Source organism: Pinus tabuliformis, chromosome 6, assembly GCF_031772625.1.
Source record: "Pinus tabuliformis cultivar Carrire ecotype Pingquan chromosome 6, CPIR1, whole genome shotgun sequence".
In the NCBI taxonomy this organism is placed as follows: Eukaryota; Viridiplantae; Streptophyta; class Pinopsida; order Pinales; family Pinaceae; genus Pinus; species Pinus tabuliformis.
The window spans coordinates 270,016,535-270,023,635 of NC_142292.1; positions in this window are offsets into that span (position 1 = coordinate 270,016,535).

Consider the following 7,101-nt stretch of genomic DNA (forward strand, 5'->3'; position numbering starts at 1 on the left):
CTTAAGCTTCCGCAAATTGATAGTAGAAGTAGGTTATAGTATTCTACTTTGATTTATATTGCATTATCGGGTTAACCTATCACATATTTTCTACATGGTATCAGAGCTGTGGACAGTATACTGAGAAGAAAATTCGAAGCTTAAAGTTCGGGTTGCAGGTGCAAATCGAATTCATATCATACTTCAAGGTTGGCCAATGGCGTTCTATGCTTGAGACTCGAGTATGCCTTGGAAGGTATCTCAAATTACATAGCATGGAAAGATAGAATGGAGGCTGTATTACAAGACAATGGCTTGAAGGAATTCATTGATCAAGAAATCCCAAAGCCAACTTCAACTAATGCACAAGAGTTGGCTGAGTGGAAGAATTGTGTGGCAAAGGTGAGATGGATCATCCTTGAGGGAGTTTGAGACCATATTGTCTCAGGTCTCCATGGGAAGGATACTCCATTTTCAATGTGGAAGACATTGAAGGACCTCTACTAGAACAGTAGTGACCAGAGGAAATTGGCGCTCAAGGATACGCTTCGAAGAATCAAGATGGAGAAGGGCAATAATATTTCCACATATCTGAACAGGTTCACCACCTGCAGAGATGAGCTTGGCAATGTGGGAATAAATACTGTCGATGATGATGTGGTGAGCCTCGCTCTCCTTGGCCTTCCAAAGAGTTGGAATAGCTACCAGGACACTGTGAATGGAAGGGAGAAACTGTCGGATTGGGAACGACTGTGATTGGATCTTATGCAGGAGGAGATCAAGAGGAGCACACGAGATGGTTCTTCATCCAAGAATGATGATGAAGAAAATATGGCCTTAGCAAGTAAGACAAGGAAAGGGAAGGGGAAGGCTTCCCATTTCAAATCAAATTCTTCTCATGGAGGGAAGAAGGGTGACATGTCTAAAGTAAGATACTTTAATTGTCACAAGATGGGACATTATGCAACTAATTGCCCATCGAAGAAGTCCAAGAAGGGATCCTCAGAAGGATCAGAAGGTGAGGCATTAGCCTCTCAGTTCGAAATGGACTTTACCCTCATCGCATGCATGGTGTCATCGATGATGGGTTGTGTCTGGTATCTTGACAGTGGAGCCTCATTCCACATGACCAGTGATAAAAATTTATTTAGTGCCTTGGAGGAGAAATACCTCAAGATGCACATAGAGATGGGTGACGACACAAGGTATAGTGTTTCAGGAGTGGGCACGATTGCTTTTCAAAGGGTGCATGGAGCTCCTCTCACCTTGACAGATGTGATGTATGTGCCTGGACTGAAGAAGAACTTGGTATTGGTCGTGATGTTGGAGTACAAAGGCTACGATGTTGTATTTAGTAAAGGAAAGGCGTTCCTAAGACACATAGCCATGATTCAGACCAGTAGGATAGGGATTTGGGTGAAGAATCTCTATAAACTAGAGGTAGATGATTGTGCAGCATTGAGTACGAAAGTAGGATTGGTGCAAAGCCAAGACATTAGCGAGTTGTGACATAGGCAGTTGTGCCATTTGTATCATGGGGCTTTAAAGATAATGTAGCAGATATCTACAGGACTTCCCAAAGGTAAACTTGAGCAAGTTGACACATGCAAAGGCTGTACCTTGGGAAAGTACACCAAGTCTTCCTTTCATGATCGAGACAGTCAAATAGAGGCTATCTGAGAGTGAGTTCATACTGATTTGTGTGGACCATTCTCGACGGCATCCACAATGAAGCAAAGGTATTATGTGATTTTCATTGATGACTATTCTCATAAATGCTAGATTTATTTCATGCCGAAGAAGGACCAAACTTTCACAAAGTTTTGTGAGTTCAAAGCTTTGGTCGAGAAAGAGTCGGGGAAGAAGATCAAGGCCTTGAGAAGCGACAATGATGGAGAATATGTCTCTCAAGAGTTTAAGGACTTCTTTGTAGTGGGAGGAATTAATTGAGAGTTGAGGGCACCTCATAACCCCTAGCAGAATGGGGTGGCCAAGAGGAAGAACATAACTATTATAGGGGCAACATGGGCAATGTTGCATGACCAAGGCCTACCACTTCACTTGTGGGCTGAGGCATGCAACATAGCGATCTATTTGCATAATAGAAGCCCGCATCGCATACTTGGGATGAAGACACAAGAGGAAGCTTTCTCCGGTAAGAGACTAGATGTGGGTCACTTTAGGATCTTTAGCTCATCGGTATATTGCCATGTGACAAAGGATGCACAAAAGAAGCTTTAGCCGACAACAGAGTTGGGGATATTTGTGGGGTACACTGATACACCTCACAACTATCAAGTGTACTTGCCTACCACTCAAAGGACAGTGGTTCGCAGAGATCTCAAGTTTGATGAGCAGAAGGCCATGTGAGTTTCCCTTGAGAGGGGGCTCCATCTACAGGCTGTGGAGGAACTGTTGGTTCCTAAGGAGGAGGAGCCTTAGACTGATGCGGAACAGCCGTATGCAGAGGTTCCAAGAGTGGAGACATCCACTCAAGTAGAGTCTTCTAGAGATGGACGGAAGCGCACAAGAGAAGATGACATATTGTTGGAGGATGTGAGAGAGAATGTGGGAGCACCATCTTCTCAACGCAGACAGAGGAGGTCACCTGAGAGGTACACTGGATACATGGCCCTTGCTGGGGAACATGTTGAGACTGAGCCATCTTCCTTTGAGGAAGCAGTTCAACAGCCGATTTAGGTTGATGCTATGGTGGAGGAGTATGACTCCATAGGTCGTAAAAGTGTTTGGGACGTGGTTCTGAGACTGGAGAACACGTTAGTTGTGAGTTCTTGTTCGCTTTACAAGGTAAAGCAAGTTGTTGATGGTAGTGTGGAGAAGCATAAGGAAAGATTTGTTGCCCATGGCTTTTCTCAGGTCGAGGGGATTGACTACGATGAGAATTTTTCTCCTGTCGCAAGGTATTCATCTATCAGATCTATGTTGGCACTATTAGTATATATGGGTTGGAAGATCCATCAGATGGATGTGAAGACTACATTCCTCAATGGCCAAATTGAGGAAGAGATGTACATAGAGCAGCTAGAAGGTTTTGAGACCTTCGATCATGAGTCGCATGTGTGCTGACTCAAGAGAGAATTGTACGGGCTGAAGCAAGTACCTCGTGCTTGGAACACCAGGATATACAACTACTTCACTGGGTTTGGCTTCACAAAGAGTGAAGCGGATGCGAACCTGTACCACATCATGGTGAAAGGTAAGTTGTTGATCATCGTAATTTATGTTGATGATCTCATATTGACTGGTGATGATCAGTTGATCGTGTCTTGCAAGGATGACCTTGCAAGAGAATTCGAGATGAAAGACATGGGTCTCATGCATTACTTCCTTGGCATGGAAGTGTGGCAGAAAGATGGGGAGTTGTTTGTGTCTCAGGGCAAGTATGCCAACGAGATACTCAAGAGATTCCACATGGAGAAGTGCAAGCCCATGCAGACTCCTCTAGCAGGTAACTGGAGGAAGGAGGTTGATACTTCAAGAGAAGTGGTAGAGGCTACCATGTACAGGCAGCTTGTGCGTTCACTGATGTACTTAATGAACATATGACTAGATTTGTGCTATGCGGTGAACCAACTAAGTCAAGCGATGGTTCAGCCTACCAAAATGTTTTGGAAGGCAATAAAGCATGCATTAATATACCTTAGAGGCACATCTCAGTATGGATTATGGTACAGACAGACAGAGGGAGTGAAGCTACAGGGCTGCACTGATGCAGATTGGGCAGGGAGTCCATCAGATCGGAAGAGCACATCAGGAGGGATTTTCAACCTTGGGTCAACGATAGTTCTTGGTACAATAGGAAACAGAGGTCGGTTGCACTCAGCTCGGCAGAGTCAGAATACATGGCTGCAAGTCAGACAGCATGTGAGGCCATCTTGATGTAGAAAGTCCTAGTTGGTTTGTTTGATCATAGGATGGATCCAACTGTGATCTATTGTGATAATCAGAGTTTTATCAAACTCTTTGAGAATATAGTATTTCATGATAGGTCAAAGTGCATCGACATCCGGTATCATTATCTCAAAGACTGTGTAGCGAGGAGGATCATGTTGTTGTAGTATATTTCGACAGAGGAGCAAGATGCTGACATTTTGACGAAGGCATTGTCAAAGTGTAAATTTGAGTTCCATAGAGACAGGATTGAGGTGGTAGATAATCCCTTTCTTATTGAGAGGGAGTGTTGAAATATGGCAACAAGAATATTCCAATTTAATTTGTCCTTGAATTAAATTGTGAATTAAAATCGAATTTAGTCTTAATAGCTACTTGGAAATAATTAATTAATTTATTTTAAATTATTTAGTTGGAGAAATTCAAGTTAGAAGTCTTTCTGAAGTCATGCAAGATTTATCCCTTAAATTAAGGAGATAAGATTGTGTTATATTTGAGTTGTAATTTGTTAACTCAGTTTACTAAGTTAAGTCTAGTTAAATTAGTTCCAAACTATTTGAGGAACTAATAGTGAGTTAACAATCAGTTGATGCATTAATGCACTCAACTAGTGCTACTCCAGTTAACTAAAGATTCCCTCATCAGAAACTCATGCATGTCTATTATGAGAAAGATCCAGTTGATATTAATGTTCAAGGACAGTGTACTATCAGTTGCATGTGTTTTCTCATGGATAAAACCCATGCATACAGCCAAGGATTCATCCTTGAGGATTGCACAGTTTTAAAGGCTTGTTTTTCCACTTGGTAACAGGCTAATCATCCACGAGGAACAATGCAAGGAAATAGGAGCTTGGAGGGCAGAGAGGAAGGCTGGAGAGAAGCCAAGATTGCATGTGAGCATCTATGAGGATTGTACTGAGAGCTGGCTAGCTATGAGAGCTAAGGCTTTGTATAATTCCTATGTATTTCCACCATGTATGATAATATAATAGTGTGGGGTTTTATCTAAGACTTTCCCCAAAGTATTTTCATGTGTATTGTGCCATTGATTCTTCTTCTTCTGGTTATATTATTCAGCTCGATCTTTAAGCTTCCGCAAATTGATAGTAGAAGTAGGTTATAGTATTCTGCTTTGATTTATATTGAATTATCGGGTTAACCTATCACATATTTTCTACAAAAATGTTTCCCAATTGTCCTTCAATTGTTAATGAATGTTACTCAATAACTTCACACAAGTGATCCCATCGGTCTTCACTTGGTATGGTAAGATTTACCAATTTTCTATAAACTTCATCAACCTCGGTGTATTTCTCAAAAGTGGGCTTATTTACAAAAAGATGTTTAATTTCATGCTTAATAGTCAAATCAAAATCTAAAGCTTCTAATGCTTGTTTCCTTGTAATATGCCCCTTTATACCTGCAAATTTTGATTTATCAGTGGCTATGGTATAAAGCTTCTGGCAATACTCTTCCAGACTGATCAACCTACCATTTGGGGCCACTAATCCTGGCAGTCCTTTTTGATTCAGTAAATTAAATTTAAAATGAAACCTTTGGATAGAAGTCTTCAAGGTTTGGCACTTAGTCTCTAACTGAGTCATCAAGTTCTTTTTCTACAAAACCTTCTTAATTTCCAATGGTTTCTATTTTGTCTAGAATTTGAATCTACTCCAACTCGACCCTAGCTTTTGAGTTAATAACTTTGATCATGTTTGTAGCCTCACTTGGTTTATCTTTGAGAAGTTGCTTCACTTCATCAATGGTTATCTCACATCTGTTTATGAGTTCCTCTTGCTAAAAAATGATTTGAATGGAAGGCCATACTTCAGTTATGGCCTGACTGATATCTGCCCATATGCTTTCCTTGGCTTGGGCCAAGGTTTGAGCCATCAATGACTAACTCTGCAACTCTTCAATTCTTCTGTTCAACCTGTGTGTTTTCTGCATTTCCTCAACATACAAACTATCATTATTTATTTTATGAGCTTCCAGATTCTGGAATTTCTTATGAAGCCTTTCATTCTCTTGTTTCTGGCGAGTGAGATCTTGTGAGGTTTTCTTCAAATCCTTTGTTGTCGATGTAGATTCCCCAACTATTCTGGACACTGTAATAGGAATAACAGTGATGGGAGTTATAGCTAATTGAGTAAATTGCTCTTTTTCCTTAAGAAATTTCTCAATCTTCTCCTCCATAGTTTTTATCTGTACATTCTGCTTAATTATTAGTTTGATCATTTCTTCCTTGTTTTGTTCATTCTCTGCTATCTCCTTGGTTTGGGGGTCCTCTGTAGAAGGCAGTTTCAACTGTTTTCTCAATAATGCAATATATGTGTTCTTCTTTCTGATAATATCTTCAGCAACTTTGACATCAGTAGGGTCATATCCAATTTTAATTACTAAGTCCTCCAATGACTTAACCCTGTTGTCCTTAGATAAAGATGATATTTTCTCAATATTCAACAATGACTGTACATTTGACAGAGAAATTTTAAGCTTTGACAATGCCATAACAATGTTGGTCATGGTTGAGAATAACATCTCACCAGACTGCCTATGCATGTCCATTTGATCAATTGGATGTATCTGATTAGCATCAAATGTAAATACAATTTTCTTATAATCAGAAGAACCTTTAGGAAAAGGCACTTGAGCCTGCAGAAAGGCCATTTGAATTCTTCCCTTCTCATTGTCAAATGCTGTCAAAAATCTGTGATATGAAGTGGAAGTCTGCTTCTAGAATTGTGCATAAACATTAGCTTTTAAAGCATCATTCTTTTGCTTGATTTCGAGGAAGTTAGTAAAGACATTTGACTCCTATGTTTCACTTGCTCATGCAGATTGAGTAATTTCTAGAAAATTTTGTGAAGTAGTAGTAGAAGAAGGAGTAGAAATTACAAGTTCCTTTGTCCCTATAGATACCTATGAATCATCCAAATTGATGATAATAGGCTCTTTTTTACCCTGAGTAGTAGTAGTAGTTGTAGTGCCCTTTGATTTAGTCCTTGATTTCTTCTGATAGTGGACGAATTCCTTTTCTCCCATTGATGATGATGATGATCCTTCTCTAGGCCTCTTGTCATGCTTAGTTTGAGAAGTAGGAGTCTGAAGAGTAGAAGGAGGTAAAACCTGTTCTTCTGCTTCTTGAAGAGTATTCTCTTCCCACTATTCCTGAATTTCTAAACTTCTCAATCTTTGGTCTAGGTGT